The 24,503-nt window shown below is 43.2% G+C and overlaps 1 long non-coding RNA gene across 1 annotated transcript; it reads left to right on the top strand.

Moving 5' to 3' along the window:
• The first annotated feature begins 10,054 nt into the window (after positions 1-10,054).
• On the top strand, positions 10,055-14,629 carry LOC132520563 (uncharacterized). The gene is made up of 2 exons (XR_009540570.1): positions 10,055-10,621; positions 14,043-14,629. It is a non-coding gene; the product is annotated as an uncharacterized LOC132520563 (long non-coding RNA).
• Positions 14,630-24,503: the final 9,874 nt, after the last annotated feature.

The raw sequence follows: 24,503 nt of genomic DNA, 5'->3' as shown, positions 1-24,503 counted from the left end.
GCCGCTCCGTGGCATATGGGATCTTCCCGGACTGGGGCACGAACCCGTGTCCCCTGCATCAGCAGGCAGACTCTCAACCACTGTGCCACCAGGGAAGCCCTATAATTTATTTTTAATCAGAAAAAATACTCTAAGCAATCACTGTGTATTTATAATCATAAAATAGGTTCAATGATACCCAACAATTTGATAAATAAAAAATAAAATAAGCATATTATCATGTAAAATTTTGGGATTAATATTTTATGTCTTTGGTTTTTATGTTTCATTTGTCTAATTCTCTTTTTTTCTGATTCTTTTCCTTCCAGCTTTAGTGAATCATAATTGACATACAGCACCATATAAGTTTAAAGTGTACAGCATGACAGCATGATGATTTCACTTACATCAGAAAATGATTGCCACAATAAATTCAGTGAATATTCATCATTTCATATAGATACAAAAGAAAAAGAAAAAAAATTTTTTCCTTGTGATGAGAGCTCTTAGGATTTATTCTCTTAACAACTTTCATGTATAACATACAGTGGCATTAATTATATTTATCATGTTTAACATTACATCCCTAGTAGTCATTTATCTTATAACTGGAAGATTTTACCTTTTGGCTATTTTCATTCAATTCCCTCTTCCTTCACCCCCACCCCCACCTCTGGTAACCATAAATCTGATCTCTTTTTCTATGAGTTTGTTTGTTTTTGAAGTATAGTTAACCTACAACACTATGTTAGTTCCTGGTTCACAACATTGTGATTCAATATTTCTGTACATTTCAAAATGATCATCACAATAAGTCTAGTTACCATCTGTCACCATACAAAGATGTTATATTATTATTGATTATATTCCCTACACTGTACATTTCATCCCTGTGATTCATTTGTTTTGTAACTAGAAATTTGTACATCTTAATCTCCCTCAGCTATTTCTCTCATCACTCCACCACCCTCTCCTCTGGCAGCCACCTGATTGTTTTTTGTATCCATGGCTCAAGTTTCTGTTTAGTTATGCTTGTTCATTTGTTTTGTTTTTTTAGATTCCACATATAAGTGGAATCATACAGTATTGTCTTTCTCTTTCTGATTTATTTCCCTTAGTATAATACCTTCTAGGTCCACCCATGTTGTCGCAAGTGACAAGATTTCACTCGTTTTTTTATGGCAGAGTAACATTCCAGTGTGTGTGTGTGTGTGTGTGTGTGTGTGTGTGTATACCACATCTTCTTTATCCATTCATCTATTGATGAGCACTTCCTTAACTTTCTGCATTTCTACAAGATGCTCCACCTCCCTTCAGAAAACTTGCACAAGCCTCTTAGAAAGCCTCATCTACCAGAGGGCAGACAGCAGAAGCAAGAAGAACTACAATCCTGTAGCTTGTGGAACAAAAACCACATTCACAGAAAGATAGACAAGATGAAAAGGCAGAGGGCTATGTACCAGATGAAGGAACAAGATAAAACCCCAGAAAAACAACTAAATGAAGTAGAGATAGGCAACTTTCCAGAAAAAGAATTCAGAATAATGATAGTGAAGATGACCCAGGACCTTGGAGAAAGTATGGAGGCAAAGATCGAGAAGATGCAAGAAATGTTTAACAAAGACCTAGAAGAATTAAAGAACAAACAAACAGAGATGAACAATACAATAAGTGAAATGAAAACTACACTAGAAGGAATCAATAGCAGAATAACTGAGGCAGAAGAACAGATGAGTGACCTGGAAGACAGAATGGTGGAATTCACTGCTGCAGAACAGAATAAAGAAAAAAGAATGAAAAGAAATGAAGACAGCCTAAGAGACCTCTGGAACAACATTAAACGCAACAACATTCACATTATAGGGGTCCCAGAAGGAGAAGAGAGAGAGAAAGGACCTGAGAAAATATTTGAAGAGATTATAGTCGAAAACTTCCCTAACATGGTAAAGGTAATAGCCACCCAAATCCAAGAAGTGCAGAGAGTCCCATACAGGATAAACCCAAGGAGAAACACATCAAAACACATAGTAATCAAATTGGAAAATATCAAAAGACAAAGAAAAATTATTGAAAGCAGCAAGGGAAAAACGACAAATAACGTACAAGGGAACTCCCATAAGGTTAACAGCTGATTTCTCAGGAGAAACTCTACAAACCAGAAGGGAGTGGCATGATATACTTAAAGTGATGAAAGGGAAGAACCTCCAACCAAGATTACTCCACCCGGCATTCAGATTCGATGGAGAAATCAAAAGCTTTACAGAGAAGCAAAAGCTAAGAGAATTCAGCACCACCAAACCAGCTCTACAACAAATGCTAAAGGAACTTCTCTAAGTGGGAAACACCAGAGAAGAAAAGGACCTACAAAAATGAACCCAAAACACTTAAGAAAATGGTCATAGGGACATACATATCGATAATTACCTTAAACGTGAATGGATTAAATGCTCCAACCAAAAGACACAGGCTTGCTGAATGTACACAAAAACAAGACCCATATATATGCTGTCTACAAGATACCCACTTCAGATCTAGGGACACATACAGATTGAAAGTGAGGGGATGGGAAAAGATATTCCATGCAAATGGAAATCAAAAGAAAGCTGGAGTAGCAATACTCATATCAGATAAAATAGACTTTAAAATAAAGAGTGTTACAAGAGACAAGGAAGGACACTACATAATGATCAAGGGATCAATCCAAGAAGAAGATGTAACAATTATAAATATATATGCACCCAACATAGGAGCACCTCAATACATAAGGCAACTGCTAACAGATATAAAAGAGGAAATCGACAGTAACACAATAATAGTGGGGGACTTTAACACCTCACTTACACCAATGGACAGATCATCCAAAATGAAAATAAATATGGAAACAGAAGCTTTAAATGACACAATAGACCAGATAGATTTGATTGATATTTATAGGACATTCTATCCAAAAACAGCAGTTTACACTTTCTTCTCAAGTGCACACAGAACATTCTCCAGGAGAGATCACATCTTGGGTCACAAATCAAGCCTCAGTAAATTTAAGAAAATTGAAATCATATCAAGCATCTTTTATGACCACAATGCTATGAGATTAGAAATCAATTACAGGGAAAAGAACATAAAAATACAAACACATGGAGGCTAAACAATACGTTACTAAATAAGCAAGAGATCACTGAAGAAATCAAAGAGGAAATAAAAAAAATACCTAGAGACAAATGACAATGAAAACACGACAATCCAAAACCTATGGGATGCAGCAAAAGCAGTTCTAAGAGGGAAGTTTATAGCTATACAAGCCTACCTCAAGAAACAATCTAACCTTACACCTAAAGGAACTATAGAAAGAAGAACAAACAAAACCCAAAGTTAGCAGAAGGAAGAAATCATAAAGATCAGAGCAGAAATAAATGCAATAGAAACAAAGAAAACAATAGCAAAGATCAATAAAACTAAAAGCAGGTTCTTTGAGAAGATAAACAAAATTGATAAACCACTAGCCAGACTCATCAAGAAAAAGAGGGAGAGGACTCAAATCAATAAAATTAGAAATGAAAAAGGAGATGTTACAACAGATACCGCAGAAATACACAGCACCCTAAGAGACTACTACAAGCAACTCTATGCCAATAAAATGGACAACCTGGAAGAAATGGACAAATTCTTAGAAAGGTATAACCTTCCAAGACTGAACCAGGAAGAAATAGAAAATATGAACAGACCAATCACAAGTAATGAAATTGAAACTGTGACTAAAAATCTTCCAACAAACAAAAGTCCAGGACCAGATGGCTTCACAGGTGAATTCTATCAAACATTTAGAGAAGAGCTAACACCCATCCTTCTCAAATTCTTCCAAAATATTGCCGAGGAAGGAACATTCCCAAACTCACTCTATGAGGCCACCATCACCCTGATACCAAAACCAGACAAACATACTACAAAAAAAAAGAAAATTACAGACCAATATCACTGATGAATAAAGATGCAAGAATCCTTAACAAAATACTAGTAAACAGAATCCAACAACACATTAAAAGGACCATACTCCATGATCAACTGGGATTTATCCCAGGGATGCAAGGATTCTTCAATATATGCAAATCAATCATTGTGATACACCATATTAACAAATTGAAGAATAAAAACCATATGATCATCTCAATAGATGCAGAAAAAGCTTTTGACAAAATTCAACGCCTGTTTTGATAAAAACTCTCCAGAAAGTGGGCATAGAGGGAACTTACCTCAACATAATAAAGGCCATATATGACAAACCCACAGCAAACATCATCCTCAATGGTGAAAAACTGAAAGCATTTCCTCTAAGATCAAGAACAAGACAAGGATGTCCACTCTCACCACTATTATTCAACATTGTTTTGGAAGTCCTAGCCACAGCAATCAGAGAAGAGAAAGAAATAAAAGGAATACAAATTGGAAAAGAAGAAGTAAAACTGTCACTCTTTGCAGATGACATGATACTATACATAGAGAATCCTAAAGATGCCACCAGAAAACTACTAGAGCTAATCAATGAATTTGGTAAAGTTGCAGGATACAAAATTAATGCACAGAAATCTCTTGCATTCCTATACACTGATGATGAAAAATCTGAAAGAGAAATTAAGGAAACACTCCCATTTACCATTGCAACAAAAAGAATAAAATACCTAGGAATAAACCTACCTAGGGAGACAAAATACTTGTATGCAGAAAACTATAAGACACTGATGAAAGAAATTAAAGATGATACCAATAGATGGAGAGATATACCATGTTCTTGGATTGGAAGAATCAATATTGTGAAAATGACTATACTACCCAAAGCAATCTACAGATTCAATGCAATCCCTACCAAATTACCAATGGCATTTTTTACAGAACTAGAACAAAAACTCTTAAAATTTATATGGAGACAAAAAGACCCTGAGGGAAAAACACGGAGCTGGAGGAATCAGACTCCCTGACTTCAGACTATACTACAAAGCTACAGTAATCAAGACAATATGGCACTGGCACAGAAACAGAAACATAGATCAATGGGACACGATAGAAAGCCCAGAGGTAAATCCACACACCTATGGTCAACTAATCTATGACAAAGGAGGCAAGGATATACAATGGAGAAAAGACAGCCTCTTCAATAAGTGGTGCTGGGAAAACTGGACAGGTACATGTAAAAGAATGAAATTAGAACACTCCCTAACACCATACATAAAAATAAACTCAAAATGGATTTGAGACCTAAATGTAAGACCGGACACTATAAAACTCTTAGAGGAAAACATAGGAAGAACACTCTTTGACAGAAATCACAGCAAGATCTTTTTTGATCCACCTCCTAGAGTAATGGAAATAAAAACAAAAATTAACAAATGGGACCTAACGAAACTTCAAAGCTTTTGCACAGCAAAGGAAACCATAAACAAGACAAAAAGACAACCCTCACAATGGGAGAAAATATTTGCCAACTAAGCAATGGACAAAGGATTAATCTCCAAAATATCTAAACAGCTCATGCAGCTCAATATTAAGGAAACAACCCAATCCAAAAATGGGCAGAAGACCTAAACAGACATTTCTCCAAAGAAGACATACATATGGCCAAGAAGCACATGAAAAGCTGCTCAGCATCACTAATTATTAGAGAAATGCAAATCAAAACTACAATGAGGTATCAGCTCACCCCAGTTAGAATGGGCTTCATCAAAAAATTTACAAACAACAAATTCTGGATAGGGTGTGGACAAAAGGGAACCCTCTTGCACTGTTGATGGGATTGTAAACTGATACAGCCACTATGGAGAACAGTATGGAGGTTCCTTAAAGAACTAAAAATGGAATTATCATATGATCCAGCAATCCCACTACTGGGCATATACCCAGAGAAAACCATAATTCAAAAAGACACATGCACCCCAATGTTCATTGCAGCACTATTTACAATAGCCAGGTCATGGAAGCAACCTAAATGCCCATCGACAGACGAATGGATAAAGAAAATGTGGTACATATATACAATTGAATATTACTCATCCATAAAAAGGAACGAAATTGGGTCGTTTGTGGAGACGTGGATGGATCTAGAGACTGTCATACAGAGTCCAGTATGTCAGAAAGAGAAAAACAAGTATCGTATATTAACGCATATATGCGGAACCTAGAAAAATGGTACAGATGAACCGGTTTGCAGGGCAGGAATTGAGACACAGATGTAGAGAACAAACGTATGGACACCAAGGGGGAAAAGCGGCCAGCGGGTGGGGGTGGGGGTGGGGGTGTGATGAGTTGGGAGATTGGGATTGACATGTATACATTGATGTGTATAAAATTGATGACTAATAAGAACCTGCTGTGTAAAAAAAAAATAAAATTTAAAAATTAAAAAAAAAACCAAGATGCTCCAGTTCATATTTTGTATTTCTTGCCTGAATCCTAGAATTAGTCATTTCTCCAAGGAGCCCAGGCTCCTTTTTATTGGAGAATGGCATTAGCAACCAAGATCCTTGATGCTAGGTGTGTCCATTGCTACCACAGCATCTCTAAGCTGACAGAACAAGAAAATATATGTATATACTAACCCACATACATACACACATATATATATATAAATATTTTGTATAAAATCACCTGTATCTATATTAAGCTAAACATGAGTTCATGCTGATGTCTCCAATGCCAATCCATTTCCACAGATAACTCTATCTTCCTTCCCTGCTTACCTGTAACCTCCCACTCTAACAGGGAGGTACCTGATTGCTGCCATCACCGTTTGCTTAATTGCTCAATACCAGTGTACATCAGAATTGTTAACCTGTACGCAAAGGAGAAAGAATTTGATATACAGTTTCTTTTGCCTTTAATCTTATATACTCCACTCATCTGCAAAATTACTTATGTCAGCACCATTTCCTCCACCCCTATTAGGGAGATTGTTTCATACATTTGTAATACGGTTAGATTGTTTTGACACATTGTGCATTCTGTCCTGGGATTCCTGACTTCCTAAATTAATATTTTTTCATTCGCACACATTAAGGTTCACTCTTTGTGCTGTAAAGTATTACAGGCTTTTACACATGGGTCGTGTCATATATCCACCACTACAATATCATACAGAACAGTTTCACTGCCCTAAAAACCCCAGTGCTTCACCTACTCAACTCCTCCTCTTCCCCCTTCCCCTTAGCAGCAACTGATCTTTTTACCAATTATGCTGTAATTTTGCCTTTTGCAGAAAGTACTGTATTGTATAAAAATATTGATCTATGATGAATTTAAAAATCTTTAAACTTAATACTTCAGCACAAATAGTTTAAAAAGCAGTGATCTTTTTTTTTTTTGTGGTACGCGGGCCTCTCACTGTTGTGGCCTCTCCCGTTGCGGAGCACAGGCTCCGGACGCGCAGGCTCAGCGGCCATGGCTCACGGGCCCAGCCGCTCCGCGGCATGTGGGATCTTCCCGGACCGGGACATGAACACGTGTCCCCTGCATCGTCAGGCGGACTCAACCACTGCACCACCAGGGAAGCCCAAAAGCAGTGATCTTAATAATCAACCCAAGGCCACTCCACTACCACAAGGGAGAATGAGAATTTGAAGTCACGTCTGCTTGGTTCTGAGTCCTGAGCTGGTTTCTATGTCTGTCTCTTGATTCTCCCCTATTCAAGCATTAAGAGGGATCCCTCATTCTGAGCTCTGAATAGCCACTATGAGATGCTTTAGGCGCCAGTTAGACAAGATTATGGAGGAAAACAAAAGTGGGCAAGCCATGGTTACAAAAAAGGCCTTTATGTAGACTCAGGAAGTTGAAGGAAGAAGGAAGACGAAAACTGTGCATATGGCCCTGGGCATTACGTAAAGCCCATTTGCATTTTGGGGGTGATTCCATAGTCCCAAGTTGGGACCCTGCCTTATGCCAGGCCCTTACTGGGTGCCTAGGACACAGGACACAGAGGGACACTGTCCTTCAAGAAGTTCACAGTCTAGCAGGGTATTTGTCAATAGATACACACCTGATACATTATAAAGAGAAAACAGGAAACCATTAATTCTTTGGAGATGATAAAAATGTAAGAGTCGGGAGAAGAAATGGGTGGTAGGATCTTTACCCAGTCAACCAAAAAAAAAAAAAAATGAAGAATCTCATGAAAAGATCAAATATTTGCATTATGTGGTAATTGAATGACTGTAAACCTCTTGCTGAGGGGAAAGAATTATAAATGGAGATGTAAAATGTAGAAAAGAAGCTCAGTCCGTAAGTATCAAAGAAGTAAAAACAAAAAAAACACTCTTGTGATTACAGTGAGTGTGGGAAGACTTTCAGGTGGACCTGGGGTTTAATTCGACCCCAGAGAAACCAGCCAGTGAGTAACTCTGAGCATTGCCCCTGGGAATCTGTAGTGCCACAGAATTGCCTCTGAGGTCTCACTGTGACAAAAAGTATAAGTCGTGGTGGGCTGGGGCTGCTTTGGTAGCTCTTTTTGTTCTACGGTGTGTGCACTAGGGCTCACGTGAAAATAAGAAATATGCATCACAAAGAAGACTAACGATTAACACGAAGGGTAACCTGACCTTTGTCTCCATGGTCACAGACCTAAGGCGGTGAGCAGGGGCCCCCAAAATAAGATGGACCAGAAGGAGAGGGACAGCTTGAGGCTGAAGTGGTTTCTCTGTGGCTCTGTTTGTATTGATAACTCCACCTGCGGCCTCTTTTCTGAGTCAAATGTCACAACTCCCTCCTGGGCATTCCCTCCAGATGTGTCTCAGACACTCCAAATTCACCTCTCCCAAACTAATCATTGCATCCCAAACCTGCTCTTTTTCTTTTTTTATTGAGATAAAATTCACATAAACATAAAACTCATCATTTTAAAGTGTACAATTCAGTGGTTTTAGTATATTTACCATGCTGTGCAACCATCACCACTAATTCCAAAATATTTTTATCACCCCCCCCCACAAAACAACCCTGTACCCATTAAGCAGTCACTCCCCATTACTCTCTCTCCCAACCCCTAACAACCACTCATCTCTATGGATTTGCCTATTCTCTGACATTTCACATAAATGGAACCACACAATATGTGGTCTGCTGTATCTGACTTCTTTCACTTACCATAAATTTTCAAGGTTCATCCATGTATCAGTAGCATGTATCAGTACTTCATTTCTCTCTATGGCTGAATAATATTCCATTGTATCGCTATACAACTGTTTGTTTATCCCACAGTTGCTCTTATGCCCGTCTTGTATATCTACTGAGTAGCAGCCTTCATCCTGTGTTCTGTACCAAAAATTGGGATGTCTTCTTTGATTTTCTTCTCCCTCATAATCCAGTCAGGCAAGGTTGAAGTCTTGTCGATTCTATCCCTCTCTAAATCTCTCCTCCCCACCCTTCTACCATCATGGACCCTACCCACGGTCAGGACACCCTCCTCTCTCAGATGACTACCTCAATCCCCTGAACTGTCACCCTGCCTCCAGCTCTGTCCCTTCTGTCCATTCTCGACATCGTGGTGGTAGGGACCCTTATTTTCAGAGCTGACCATGTCTCTGTTCTGCTTACAACCCTTCCATGCCTTCCCACTGCCCTCAGGATAAAGTTCAAATTTCTCATCATGGCTTACAAATCCCTCCAGGACAGAAGCCCTGCCTGGCCCTCTGCCTCATCTTGCATCTACACTCCAACGGACTGAGCTCTGTCCTGAGCCAGCCAGACTGTCCCCTGGACAAGTAGGAGCTCATCAATCAAGACTCACCTCGGTGACCACTTTCTCTCTTGATCTCTTACCCACCCTCCAAACTGGACTAGACCCCTCACAAGCCTCCCCATGGCAGTTAGAACACTGGGTTGCACTCATATTTACCTCTGACTCGGGTGGTTACATGGTTGACCCCTTCTCCTTGTTCCAATCTCCACTCAGTGTCACCTCCACAGAGAGGCCTTCCTTGATGATGCCATGCCACCACCTACTCCAGTCACTAGATATCACATTTCATTCTTAGCACTTATATCTACCTGTAGTCTTTTAAATTTATTTGCTTGCTTATTATCTCTTTTCCTGTAGTGGAATAACTGAGGACATGGAAAGGAGACGTGACCCATGAGCTCCCCGCCCCCCAGCAAACTGGGGGCTGGCGAATAAGCCAGAACTGCAAACAGTCCTGATTGCTTTGAGCCCCCCGGGCAAACCGGGGGCCTGCGAAGAAGCATTGAGTGCTTTGGGCACTGATCCATGAGATGTCCTCAGTATAATCAGAGTGGTGGGAACGCAAGGAAATGTCCTTGTGCTACTTCAGTATAATCAAAATAATGGTGGGAACTTTGTGCTGCTTTCGCGCTCAAGGACGAAGCACGGCATGTTTTCAAGAAAGCCAATTATTGCTTGTATAATTAATAAAAACATAGGTTGCTGCTTTGGCATTTCTGAAATGTTAAGAAAACAAGTCTTAAAATGTAAACCTAGATAATGCTTTAATAAAAGCTGCCACAGCAGGACAGACGGCGCTGTTTTGCCTGAGCGAGCGGCAGCCCTCTACTGCTGTGCTTCGGTACAATTCATCTCGTGCGATGAGCTTACTTTCGGCCCTGTCATAAGATAGACTACAACATTTGGCGCCCGAACAGGAACCTGAAGGTAAGTAATCGCGTGATCGCGGGACCGAAGGGGAAATTGGTCCGCTCAAGAGTAAGCGAAACCTTCGGGAACAGTGGAGTAACTGTAATGGGGAATTCCCATTCAGTAGCATTTCAATACGTTAGACTCCTGAAACAGTTATTACGGAGTTCAGGAGTGAAAGTGAAACCAGAATCTTTTGATGAATTGTTTGCTCTGGTACGTAAACATTGTTACTGGTTTCAATCTACTGGTCATAACCGGTTGAATTTAAAAGTTTGGAAACAGGTTATGCGAGCCTTAAGAAGAGCTCATCAGCATGGAGACCCTATATCTGTCCGTGTTTGGTCTCTTTGTAAATTAATTTCCCTTGCCCTGGAACCATTACAATCTGAAACGGAAAGTGAAAATGGGGCACGCCCTCAGCGTCCGAATTCTGCTCCCGATCATTCTGCTGCTTTTCGTACTCTGTTTCGTGAGTCTCCTATAGAGGACCTTCCTCCGCCTCCTCCTCCCCTTGTGTCTGAGACACAAAAATCCTCTCCTGAGGATTTTTCGGATTCCAGTGATGAAGGGGCTTTTTCTGATGGTAATAAAGATCGGGAGCAGACTAGCAAACAAAATGAAATGCCACTTCCTCAACAGAATGAGATTTCTGATATACTTTCAAAGTTAAAAAATTTGATGGTTAAATTGGAAGAAAATAAAAATAATGTTACCACTCCCTCATATCAGGAGCCATGTCCTACTATTCCTTCGGCTCCTCCTTTAGAATTAGCAGCTTATCCTGTTGGAGCCTCTCATCAGTTTCGCTTTCCTCTAAAACCTGAATCTAATAGAATATTGTTGGAAGAAGAGATGAATAAGGAAGAAAAGCAATATTCTGAACCATTCTTTGCTTTCCCTATTGTTAGACAAGCTATACCTGCTAATGATAAATTTCCGAATGGTTATGTAAGTGTTGATTATAACCATCATGATATAAAAATTTTTTAAATGCTAAAAGAAGCCATTAATGTGTATGGGATGCATTCTAATTATGTTCAAGGACTTTTGCCTGGGTACGCTACTGAAAACATGCTAATTCCTCATGATTGGGAAGCGATTGCCAAAACTGTTCTTGAACCTGGACAATATATGCAGTTTAAGACTTGGTGGAGAGAGGAAGCTGAAATCATGGCAAGGACTAATGCAGCCCGTAATCCTCCAGGGCCACTTTTAGATGAATTAATAGGAGCAGGCGCATTTAGTAATCTACAAGCTCAAGCTCAATTTGATGATTTACGAATCATTCAAATACTGTATGTGTTGTTTACGAGCATGGTTACGAGTAAAACCCCCAGGAAAAACAGCTCAATCTTCTACTAAGTTAATGCAAGGGCCTGATGAGCCTTACACTGATTTCTTGTCTAGACTGCGTGCAGCCATTCAAAGAGCTGTAGCACAAATAGACGTGCAAGATTTATTATTACAATCTTTGGCCTTTAAGAATGCAAATTCTGAATGCCAGAAGGCATTGCGGCCTTTACGGGCTGTAAATGCTCCCCTTGAGGAGTATATAAAAGCTTGCCATGATATTGGATCTCCTACTTATGCCAATTTACTTGCAGCTGCCATAAATGAAGGGTTGAAAGATAATCGTACTAAATGTTACAATTGTGGAAAGTGTGGACATGTGATGCGAGATTGTCGAAAAGGGCAAGGCCAAATATCAAAACAGGTTAAGAATGAGCAGCTACCTGGTATGTGTCGCCAGTGTAGTAAAGGACGACACTGGGCTAATAAATGCCGTTCCAAAAGGGATAAATTAGGAAATCTTTTGCCTCCACGAGATGATGTCTCGGGAAATGGGAAGCTAGGCCCAACCCGGGGCCGCAACAACAATACGGGAAAAGTGACAGTAAACTCTCAACAGTATCCAGTAAGCAATGGCAGCTTTTATCAGACATTACAGGACAGTCTCAACCTCGGCTCTTAGTTACTGATCTCATGCATGCTACCAGCGGCAGTGCTGCCGTTGACTTAATTGCTCCTCGAGATTGTATCCTTACACCAGCAGGAGGAGTACACAAATTAGCTACAGGAGTTTATGGCCCTATACCTGCAGGAACCGTGGGACTATTATTAGGACGAAGTAGTTTGACTCTGCAGGGTGTAACAGTTCATACTGGAGTTATTGATGAGGATTATAATGGAGAAATTTCTATTATGATTTCTGTTACAAAATCTATAGAATTTAATAAGGGACAAAGAATTGCTCAATTGTTACTGTTACCATATGTAAAATAAGCAGCCGCCCCAGTAAAGCGTACGGTGGGGGGGGGGTGGGGGGGGGGTTCGGCAGCACAGAAAAAAATGTTTTTTGGCAATCCTTTATCAATGACCAACGTCCTCAATTAACGATTACTTTTAACAATAATGTGAAATTTATGGGCCTTGTTGATACGGGAGCTGATGTGTCTATAATAAAACAGTCTGAATGGCCTTCATATTGGCCTTTAGAAAAGGTGGAAGCTTATGACAGCTTTAAAAAAGATTAATGCCTGGGTAGGACATATGGTTAACAAATCTGGAAATCATAGTTTAACTTTTCATGAAAATGTTACTCGATATACTCGTAGTTGTGTAAAATTACCTTATATATTGTTAAAGGGAGCAGCTGTATGGAATGAGACTCAAGGTATTATAATGTGTAAATATTACTCTCTGTATACCTGCATTAACTCTAGTATATCTTTTAACATATCTACTGAAAGTTTGTATATCTTACGAGCTCAGACAGGTCTTTGGCTTCCTGTCAATCTTGGAAGGGAATGGCAAAAATCTCTTCCTATGGCTGTTTTGCAATATTTAGCTGTTACATTAAAAAGAAGTAAAAGATTTGTAGGAATGTTGATTACAGCTGTCATGGGTATTATAGCCATAACAGCTACTGCTGCAGTAGCTGGAGTTGCTTTAGAACAATCTATTCAGACCGTTGATTATATAACTGATTGGCATAAAAATTCTGAAATGCTTTGGTCCTCTCAACGACAAATTGATTCGGAAATACATTCGGAAATAGCAGACTTACAACAAGCTGTGGTTATGTTGGGGGACCAACTTGTGAATTTACAAAAACAAATGAAGCTACGTTGTGACTGGAATCAAAGTGCCTTTTGTGTCACTTCGGTTCCATATAATCAGTCTGCATTCCCCTGAACAAAAATAAAAAAGCATTTATTACATCACAAAAATTTGACTGAAAAAATTGTAAATTTACAAGGGAAAATTCAACAAACTTTTCAAAAGAGATTACAACGACTTAATTCACAAGAAGTATGGACTGAAATTATTCAAGGACTTAATAATCTAAATCCCAGGTCTAAATTACATGCTTTATTTGGTTCTATTACAGGATTGCTAATGCTCACTATAATAATAATCATATGTTTAATTGTAGTCCGACGACGAGTGAAAGGTACCCGCCACGCAACATTGCAACAAGCTGCCGTGTTCTCCTTGATGCTGCACAAGCTACAAAACAAAAAGGGGGAAATGTAGTGGAATAACTGAGGACATGGAAAGGAGACGGGACCCATGAGCCCCCACCCCCAGCAAACTGGGGGCTGGCAAATAAGCCAGAACTGCAAACAGTCCTGATTGCTTTGAGCCCCCCGGGCAAACCGGGGGCCTGCGAAGAAGCATTGAGTGCTTTGGGCACTGATCCATGAGATGTCCTCAGTATAATCAGAGTGGTGGAAATGTCCTTGTGCTACTTCAGTATAATCAAAATAATGGTGGGAACTTTGTGCTGCTTTCGCGCTCAAGGACGAAGCACGGCATGTTTTCAAGAAAGCCAATTATTGCTTGTATAATTAATAAAAACATAGGTTGCTGCTTTGGCATTTCTGAAATGTTAAAAAAACAAGTCTTAAAATGTAAACCTAGATAATGCTTTAATAAAAGCTGCCACAGCAGGACAGACGGCGCTGTTTTGCCTGAGCGAGCGGCAGCCCTCTACTGCTGTGCTTCGGCACAATTCATCTCGTGCGATGAGCTTACTTTCGGCCCTGTCCTAAGATAAACTACAACATTTCCACACTAAAATATAAGCTCCCTGAGAGCAGGAATCTTATTTACCTCTGAACCCAACCTCAGAACAGGGCCTGGCACACGGAAGGGACTCAATAATATATATTAAATGACTAATATATGTTCAGTGTGAAAATAGCTTTTATTTTTTTTTAACCACATAATGATTTTAAGTCACAAACCTGAAGACTCTTTGCAGAAGTTAAAGGCCCTATGTCCCTGTGATGCACACCTACCCTTGACTCCCTCCTCCTTTAGGAAATGCTTTTCACTCTCTGACCTCTGTGGCCCCGGGCCATCCTGGTTCTGCTCTCACTCTGACTAGTCCTTTGTCTACTTGCTTCCTGTTTCCTCTTCCTCTCCCTTGGCCTCCCAATTGTGAGCCTTCCTCCACACCTGAGTCTTAGTTCTCTCCAGCGTATGACGCATCCCCTCAATGGCATCTGGGTCTCTCTGTGTGGATGACTCACCGGTCCATACATCTGACCCTAAGTTCTCCTACTACCTGCAACCTGCAAGGTCCCACTTGGAATTCCCTTTGTGCCTTTAAATTGTGTAATGAAAGACTCAGAGCTCCCAGCAATGAATTCCTGGGGATTTTGTAATTCCTACCAACGCATCATGTTGAAACCTCATCGTAATATCTTTACACAATTGTACACCGTGAGGCCATTGGAAAGAATGAGACAGCTCCGTATGTACTGATCTGGAATAATTTCCACAACATGGAAAAAAAGCCAGATGTGCAACACTGTGCAGGGTGGTGCTGTCCGGGAGAAATATAACACAAGCCACACACATAATTTTAAATTATCTAATAGCCACATTGAAAGTAAAAAGAAACAGCTGAAGTTAATTTTAACAATATAATTTATTTAACCCAATTATATCCAAAATAGTCTCATTTCAACATATCAATATGAAAAAGTGTTAATGAGATATTTAATGTTTTTTCTCATACTACCACTCACTGAAATCCAGGTGTACTTTATACTTATCGTACATCTCAATTTGGTCCAGCCAGATTTCAAGTCTAGTGGCTGTCATATTGGACCATGCAGGTGTCCTCTCTTTTTTTGGGTTTTTGCGGTACACGGGCCTCTCACTGTTGTGTCCTCTCCCATTGCGGAGCACAGGCTCCGGACGCACAGGCTCAGCAGCCATGGCTCACGGGCCCAGCCACTCCGTGGTATGTGGGATCTTCCCGGACCGGGGCACGAACCAGTGTCCCCTGCATCGGCAGGCGGACTCTCAACCACTGCACCACCAGGGAAGCCCTGCAGGTGTCCTTTTTGAAGAATATGTGCATGGCAAGGACACAGCAGGAAATAACTACACAGCACGTCCCAGAGAAGCACCCTTCACATCCTATTGTCTTTCCTCCTTGAATGCTCAATGGGACATTGGTGACTGACTGTGACTCACAGATCAGTTGGAGGTCTCTCCCTGAAGTGCCCATTCTAGGTCCCCTCCATGCCCCTGCTTAGACTTCTCTAAAGGACAGCTATTCTACAAAAAGACTCCTGCCATTTTCACCCAGAGGTGAAAGAGAAGAGACCACCGCAAGAGAAGCCACCGCAATGAGAAGCCCACGCACCACAGTGAAGAGTAGCCGCCGCTCGCCACAACTAGAGAAAGCCTGCGTGCAGCAACGAAGACCCAACACAGCCAAAAAATAATTAATTAATTTTTTAAAAAAAAGCATTTTCACCATCCTTTGCACAGCCTCTCTAGATGAACTTGTTCAAAATCAATCAATTGATCGATCGATCAATCAATCAACAAACGTTCATTGAGTGCTTGCTACATGCCAGTTGCTTGGTGGCCCTGGGACATGAGGCAAACCTGGCTCCTGCCTTCATGGATCTCCCAATCCAGCAGGAAATCTCTTCCCATCCCTCCTCACCCACTCCCTCCTCCTGCCCTTCTTCTCACGCTCCTTCCTCTTCCTCAGATCTCTCTCCTGGCACCCATGAGCTATGACAAGGGGCTGCCCAGGTTGCAAACCACACCCCTTTGGGCTTGGTTTCCATTTCGGAGGTCAGCCTGGTCTTGTTTCTTCCTGGGGAGGTTTCTGTGCATTAATCACTTGGCTTAGAGAGCACAGAATGGCAGAGAGGCTGGGGTCATGAGGAGGACAGGAGGAAGGTGGAGCAAGGACTCAGCTCGGGGTCTCACTGCCCCTGGGCTACTCTGGAATGACCAAGGCCAAGCTGTCCTGGAGAGAAAGCAGAGACCACAGTGGGCCTCGCTGAGGCCGGAGCTGCGTGTGGGGTCCCATAGTGCTCTCCTCCTCAGCCAGAGGAGAAAAGTGCCGGCTGCCCGGGGGGTGTTCTGTCCGGCGCTGACTCTCCCCTCCCCTTCAAGTCTGTCACAAATCAACATACTTCCTGCTCGGCACCATGGCCCCGGCCTCTCACCTGCTCCCTGGAGCCATGCAGGGCCCTCCTCCCTAATCACCCGCCCAGGCTCCCCATGCCCGTCTGCATGGCCTCCCTCGGTGGGCGCCCACTGCTGCTGAACAGCCCTCACAGCACGCTGCCCCGCCTCTGGGGTTGACCAAAGTCACACCTTCCCAGACGTTTCTCCTACTAACGCATGAACAGCGGGACAGACGACCATGCTCATCCCACCCACACTCTTCCTGGGAGGGGCTCTTGAGGAAGATGGAGGGAGCAAAATAGAGATGCTCTTAGCACGATACCTGCAGTGCACCAACGTGGTAAGGCCGTCAACACTGACAAAAGAAAGGTTTGCTGGTCTTGTGGATGTGCTTTTCTGAGGCTGGACATGGAGGGCCGTTTTCCTTCATCTTTTCTTCCTCCTTCACACTCCTGAAGTCTCCTCACCAACTCCAGGAGGAGGAAAATCTGGCAGAGCCAAGACCCTGGATTGATGGAAGGGCCTAGGAAACCCAGCGGGTGTGCCTGTGTGTGTGTGGTGGGTAGGTGGGTCCTTAGGGTCAGAGCAGAAATGCCCCCAACTCCCAGACAGTGACTGACTGTGGCAGGGATATCAACCCATTCCCGAGAGATACAGCCTCCAGGATTCCCCGACGGCTCTGTCGAAACTTCTACAGATTACTCCATGGCGGGGCGGGAGGCGGTTTACGACACCCCACTTCACGTTCTCTCCCTCTCTCCTTCACTCAGGTTCAGACTTGCACGGAGGCCTGGAGGCTCTCCCAGCGCCTCCAGCCCCTTCCTTATTTTCTCTCACACAATCACTCCCCCAAATAAAGACCTTGAGTATTTGATCCCAACCCTGCTTCTTGGAGGAACCGGGACTAATGCAGTCGGGCTGTGCATTTTTTCACACAACCTCAGCTGCAGCTGAACCCAGCTCGCTGAAGAAGATGAGCGTGATTCTACCAGCAAGGAGCGTAGGTGCACACAGAGCAAGCGCCCCTCAGCCCTCCTCCTCCGCCGCCAGGCCGGCTTGAGGAGAGCTCACTCCCGTCTTGGCCCCTTCCTGATTTTGTCAGCTCCCACGTACACCTGCCAAACTTAGCTGTCCTTCGAAGCCTCACTCGGGGTCAAGTTAATTCCAGGTGAAGGGCATGGCATCCCAGCTGGATACTGGAGCTCTCCCTGCTCATCTGGGACACAGGTGTGGAGGGTGGGAGGGACCCACAGAGACCATGTCACTGGCACCTCCCCCATCTGGGCCTGCTGGTGTCTCTAGGGGTCTGTCTGTGGTGTGTGGGGTAGATGACCACTTGGCGTGCCACCTGAGGAAGGGGTCCTGGGGCCATGGTTCCATCTGCCCACCCAGGCTCTGAGGGCACAGAGCAGTTCAGGTGGGGATTCCCCAGGGACGCCCAGCTTGTTCTCAGCCTCAGGCTCCTACAGTTGCCCTCTTTAGTCCCTAAAGAAGGTTTATTCTTTTCTGTTGTAAACAAACCTGGCCATGCCCTGGTGACTACACAACCCTTGATAAACTAAACACCTGCAAAGCAACCCATAGAGGGAAACATGGGCTTTGGTGACAAGCAGACTTGGGTTCAATCTTGCCTGCTCCCCAACTACTAGGTGTGTGAAAGTGGAAAAATTGCTTAACGTCTCTGAGCTTGATTTTCTTAGCTCAGGAGACGGAATAATAATACTTACCTCCTAAACTTATTGGGAGGAGTGGATGAATAACATGTAAATTTCTAAGCCCAGGGTTTTCTCTAGGGGATCAGCAGTTCTCAAAGGGACAGTAATGACCCCTAGGGGACAGTTTGGGAAGTGCTGGGGTGTTTTCAGTTGTCACTGTGCAAGAGGCTACTGATGTACTGGGTTGGTCAAAAAGTGCCTTTGGTTTTTAAGTAAAAATAAAAGACACATTTTTCATTTTCAAGAACTTTATTTGACCACCTAGAGGGGTGGGATAGGGAGGGTGGGAGGGAGATGCAAGAGGGAGGAGATATGGGGATCTATGTATATGTATAGCTGATTCACTTTGTTATACAGCAGAAACTAACACACCACTGTAAAGCAATTATACTCCAATAAAGATGTTTAAAAAAAAAGATAAATTAAGTGATAAATATTTGCCCTCTGATTATCCAGAGTTAACTGGACTGTTATAAAAATGTTTCCAATCTTCTTCCACATATGAAAGTTTTTAAATGACCTATATATATTTATGTGCATATGAATTAAATGTGTAGAGAAACAGAATTTGTAGAAACACTGACCAACAATGGGTTTAGGAAACTAGAGAAAATAAATGTTATTAAAAACAAACAAACAAACAAAAAAGAACTTTATTGAAAATGTATTCACCCTTTTGTTCCACTACCTTCTGCCATTTTTCAGGTAACTTCATAATTCCATCTTCCCAAAACTTTTTATCTTTTCGAGCAAAGAAGTTCCAGGTGTCTTTTACAGTCTTCCAGGGAGTTGAAATTTTTTCCATTAAGAGAATTTTTTAAAGACCGAAATAAATGGAAATCCAAAGGCGCAATGTCTAGTGAATATATTGGATGAATCAGAACTTCCCAGCCAAGCTGTAACAGTTTTTGCCTGGTCATCAAAAAAACATGTGGTCTTGCGTTATCCTGATGGAAGATTATGCGTTTTCTGTTGACTAATTCTGGATGCTTTTTGTCGAGTGCTGCTTTGAGTTGGTCTAACTGGGAGCAGTACCTGTTGGAATTAATCGTTTGGTTTTGCGGAAGGAGCTCATAATAGAGGATTCCCTTCCAACCCCACCATATACACAACATCACCTTTTTTGAATGAAGACCAGCCTTTGGCGTGGTTGGTGGTGATTCATTTCGCTTGCCCCACCACCTCTTTCGTTCCACGTTATTGTAACTGTATCCACTTTTCATCGCCACTCACAATTTGTTTTAAAAATGGAACGTTTTCACAACGTTTAAGTAGAGAATCGCATTTGGAAATATGGTCAAGAAGGTTTTTTTGCTTAACTTATGTGGAACCCAAACATCAAAGCGATGAACATAACCAAGCTGGTGCAAATGATTTTCAGTGCTTGATTTAGATATTTTGAGTATGTCGGCTATCTCCCACGTGGTATAACGTTGACTGTTCTCAATTAATGTCTCAATTTGATCGTTATCAACTTCACCTAATCTACCCAACTGTGGAGCGTCGTCCAGTGAGAAATCTCCAGCACGAAACTTCACAAACCACTTTTGACACGTTCGATCAGTCACAGCACCTTCTCCATACACCACACAAATCTTTTTTTGCGTTTCAGTTGCGTTTTCACCTTTCTTGAAATAATAAAGCATAATATGCCAAAATTGTTGCTTTTTTCTTCCATTTCAATATTAAAATGGCTGCACAAAAATTCACCAATTTTGATACTTCTTTTTTAAAATGCACGCTGATATGACAGCTGTCGCATACAATCTAACAAAATTGTTTCGAATGAAGTTAAAGACAACTAAGTGCTACTAGAGCCATCTTACAGAAAAAACTGAACGAAACTTTTGGCCCACCCAAATAAAAGGCCAGGGATCTTCTGCCTTACATGGAGCAGTTATGCACAGTGAGGAAATGTCCTCTGTTCTACATGTGGCAAAGGAGGGTTTTTTGCACGATATTAAGAGACACTGAATTTTCCAGGAATGCAACTACTGGATGAATTGAGGGAATTTTATGTGTTTTGTTTGGCACTTTACCCACACTTGTTCACTGATTTAGAAAATCTCATCACTGACAGCACTGCTACTTGTGGTCTCTGAGCGGCCATGAGATACCTGTGTGTCAGTGCACGTTCGTAATCACACCTGACCCTTGTGATGTCTCAGTGATGTGTTCTAACTCAGTGCACATTCATCCCCTGGGGACCGTACTCAGGTGCAGGTTGGGATTCCAGCAGGTCTGAGGTGGGGAACTGAGACCGGCGTTTCTCACAAGGCCCCAGGAGAGGCCAATGCTACAAGGTCCTGGTGCAGTCACACCTGAGCCATGACATGCTTCATTATGAATTATAAATTCCACTTCCTCCTTTGTATGACAGTTAGAGCATTGTCTTAGGTTGAGTGTCCCAGGAAACACCCTGAGAGGGATATTTCCGTGCAGGTGGTTGCCTGAGGCGTGTTGGAAACCCCTGTGAGGGGTGGGAAAGGCAGAGGGAGCTGAGCTGTGAGGCAGCATAGAAGGATCCCTCAGGGAGCTCGAGGTCTGGATGGCCTTTCAAAGATGTCTCACGTTCACACAGGGCCCTGGGCTTCTGCTCTGACTCTGAAGGATTGGGGTCATCCTTTAATGCATTCATTCATTCATTCATGTATTCATTACATTCTCAATGAGTGCCTGAACGCACTCTGGGCCTTTTTCCCTCTGTGGCCCCCCTCCACCGTGTCTCCCAGCACCCAGACCCTCACTGACTCCTTCCTGGGAGAGATGTGCACAGACTGGGGCCCAGGAGTCTCTGGGTCAAGGAGGGGAGGGGTGGGGTGTGTCCTGAGCAGGAGGCCCCGGTCGTCCCTCCACAGCAGCCTCATCCTAGCCTCCAACTAGGAGAGAGAGTCCCCCTCCCGACACCCTCTTCTACATCCCTATTCTCCAGCTTCTCCAACCTGAAAAAGGAGAAAGAGCCATTTGTGCCAAGTGCTTTACACTTTTTTTCATCACATCCTTACAACCACCTTAAAATTTATGTTTTATTATGCCCACTTTATGGATGAAGAAACTAAGGTTCAAATAGACTAAATATTTCACCAGGGGTGGCCAGTAGAGAACCCAGAATTCTGGATTCCAGAGCTCACGCCCTTTGCACAGCAGCATGCAGCCTGCCAGAAGCCCTCTGGGGACTCTCCAGGCCGGAGAAGAGGCTGAGGGAAGATTCAGGAAACATTTTCTAGTCAATGTGGAGGTTTAATCGGAGGAGCTAGTGCCTGTCCTGTCAAGAACATTTTCTAGTCAATGTGGAGGTTTAATCGGAGGAGCTAGTGCCTGTCCTGTCCCAAGAGCAAGGCTCAGCGTATGGTCAGAGGCATGACTGAGCATCCCCAGGGGCAGGCTGACGCTACTATAATCTAGGGTCCGGGTCCGTACTGGCATACCTTTGAGTGTGAAAAGGGTTGCTATTAGCAATACACAGAAGCAATGGGCATAAACAGGGATGCACTAGAGAAAATGGGGAGGGATGGTCACCCTGCTCAGGGCACATGGAGGATGGCAAAAGTGCTTTCTAAGGAGATTGCGCAGAGTGGCCAAAATGCACAAGCTCACCCCTCAGGTGAGTTCTGGGCAGCGAGTGATATTCCGAGCCATCGTGTGGTTTCTTCAGGTGACTGACTCTCCTTATGGCTGGGTTCCCAGGACCCAGCTTGGCAGCCACACTGGTTGTTTATGCAGCCAGCAGCTATGGATTCCAGTGCCATCTCTCTCTGTGCCTTTGGGGAAATTACCAAACCTTTCTGAGCCTCAGTTTCCTTGTCTGTAAAATGGGACAATAAATTCCAGCTTGTGGGGTTACCATATTATATAGGGTCTGCGAAAGGGCCGACTGCTTAGTAGGTACCTGCTCCATAAAGATAGTGTTTACCTTTGAGGTGGGGTCGGTATGTGGGTGGCACCGGGTCGTCAGGGTGATGATGTTAATTAAGTGTCAAGGCCAATGTAAGTTTTCTCCAGCGGGGTAAATCCTGATTGGCCTATGGCTTTCTTCTGCAGGAGTACCCTCAGGAGCACTAGCCTGGGAGGCAGGTGCCCGTCCTAGTCTGAGGTCCGCTATTGGAGACTCTGAGAAGTAAATGGTGGCAGGTGGATGGGGAAGAAAACTAGAACCTGAAGTTACATCAGACCAGCAGGGAATTTTCCTTTTTTCCCCTCTGGCCTCTCCAGACCTAGACTAGGACAGCTGACCTGGAGCTCTGGTCAGAAAGAGCTCCGAAGAAGCTCTCTACTTCTGGTCAAAGGAGCAGAAAGGGGGGGCTCATGGGTTAGAGTGAGTGGAGGGAATCTCCTACATTTTCTGCTGTTTTTTCATTCTCTTCCACCTCAGTTTCCCAGCAAACCTACAGCGGCACTGGCAACAGCTGGACAGGCACCTAAAGCTCCAAGGGAGAGAACTCTTCTCTCTGACCAGAGAATCTGTGGCCCCCAAAGCATGGGGGGAATCACACTGCTTTTTCTTCTCTCTCTTTAGTCTCCTCTCCTTTTGTGTGGTCAGAGGCAGTTGCCATCATGGGAAGTGTGGGGTAGAGCAGGGAAACTAAAGCCCTGGCTTTTTTTTTTTTTAATAAATTTATTTATTTTATTTTATTTTTGGCTGCATTGGGTCTTTGCTGCTGCACATGGGCTTTCTCTAGTTGCGGTGAGCGGGGGCTACTCTTCGTTGCGGTGCACGGGCTTCTCATTGCAGTGGCTTCTCTTGTTGTGGAGCACGGGCTCTAGGCGCGTGGGCTTCAGTAGTTGCAGCATGTGGTCTCAGTAGTTGTGGCACACAGGCTTAGTTGCTCCGTGGCATGTGGGATCTTCCCGGACCAGGGCTCGAACCTGTGTTCCCTGCATTGGCAGGCGGATTCTTAACCACTGCGCCACCAGGGAAGTCCCAAAGCCCTGGCTTTCAAGCCAGAGAACCTGGAAGGGAGGCCCCTGGGAACCAGAAAGTGCCAAGGAGATTGTGAGGAGGAGGAGGCTCCAGAAATCGACCCTATAAAATTTTAGAGGAACTCCTGGGCTCATGCCCACACTACACATGCCTGGTCTTTCCCTAAACAGTATACCAAAGGAAAGAGACAGTCAGCCACCCAGGTCCCAATTTGCCCACTGGGTGATGCACACATGGACAGATCCAAATAGCATTACAACGCACTAGCAAAGACTTGAAAATTGAACTGACATTGGAACCGCAGCTCACAGGCAAGTAGGAACTTGTAATTGTAAATCAATTGCCTGCTAAAACAAACAAACAAAACCAACATTCTCCATAGGCTTTAAGCGAGACTAGAGTCTCACAACATAATATTTAACCAAAACAAAAAGTTCATTGGATGGGTACCACCCTAGAATGGGCCACTGGCAGCCCAAGGGCTCCTTGGGTTTAAAAGACGAGGTGTGGAGGGTAGGGCAGTAAAGCCAGCACCCAACCGAGTGGCTTTGGCCCCAGAACACTTAATGCTGCTGCCCTGAGGCCTCCATGTGGCTAAACCTGCCCAGCCCTTCCTAGACCAGCCACCCTAGCCCCCGACTCAGAACTGGGCTGTGCTTACCCTGCAGCCCACCACTGTCTTTTCTAACCAACTCTTTGATGAGCCCCTCCATGTATAAGCTGCCTACTGGGAGGGACTGGTAGTTTTCCCTCTGCACACAGCAGGAGGTACAGAAGGAGTACTCACCTCCAACTGGGGCTCTGGGGGAAG

Source organism: Lagenorhynchus albirostris, chromosome 5 (assembly GCF_949774975.1).
Source record: "Lagenorhynchus albirostris chromosome 5, mLagAlb1.1, whole genome shotgun sequence".
Taxonomy (NCBI): Eukaryota; Metazoa; Chordata; class Mammalia; order Artiodactyla; family Delphinidae; genus Lagenorhynchus; species Lagenorhynchus albirostris.
This window is presented reverse-complemented; position numbering and strand designations above follow the sequence as displayed.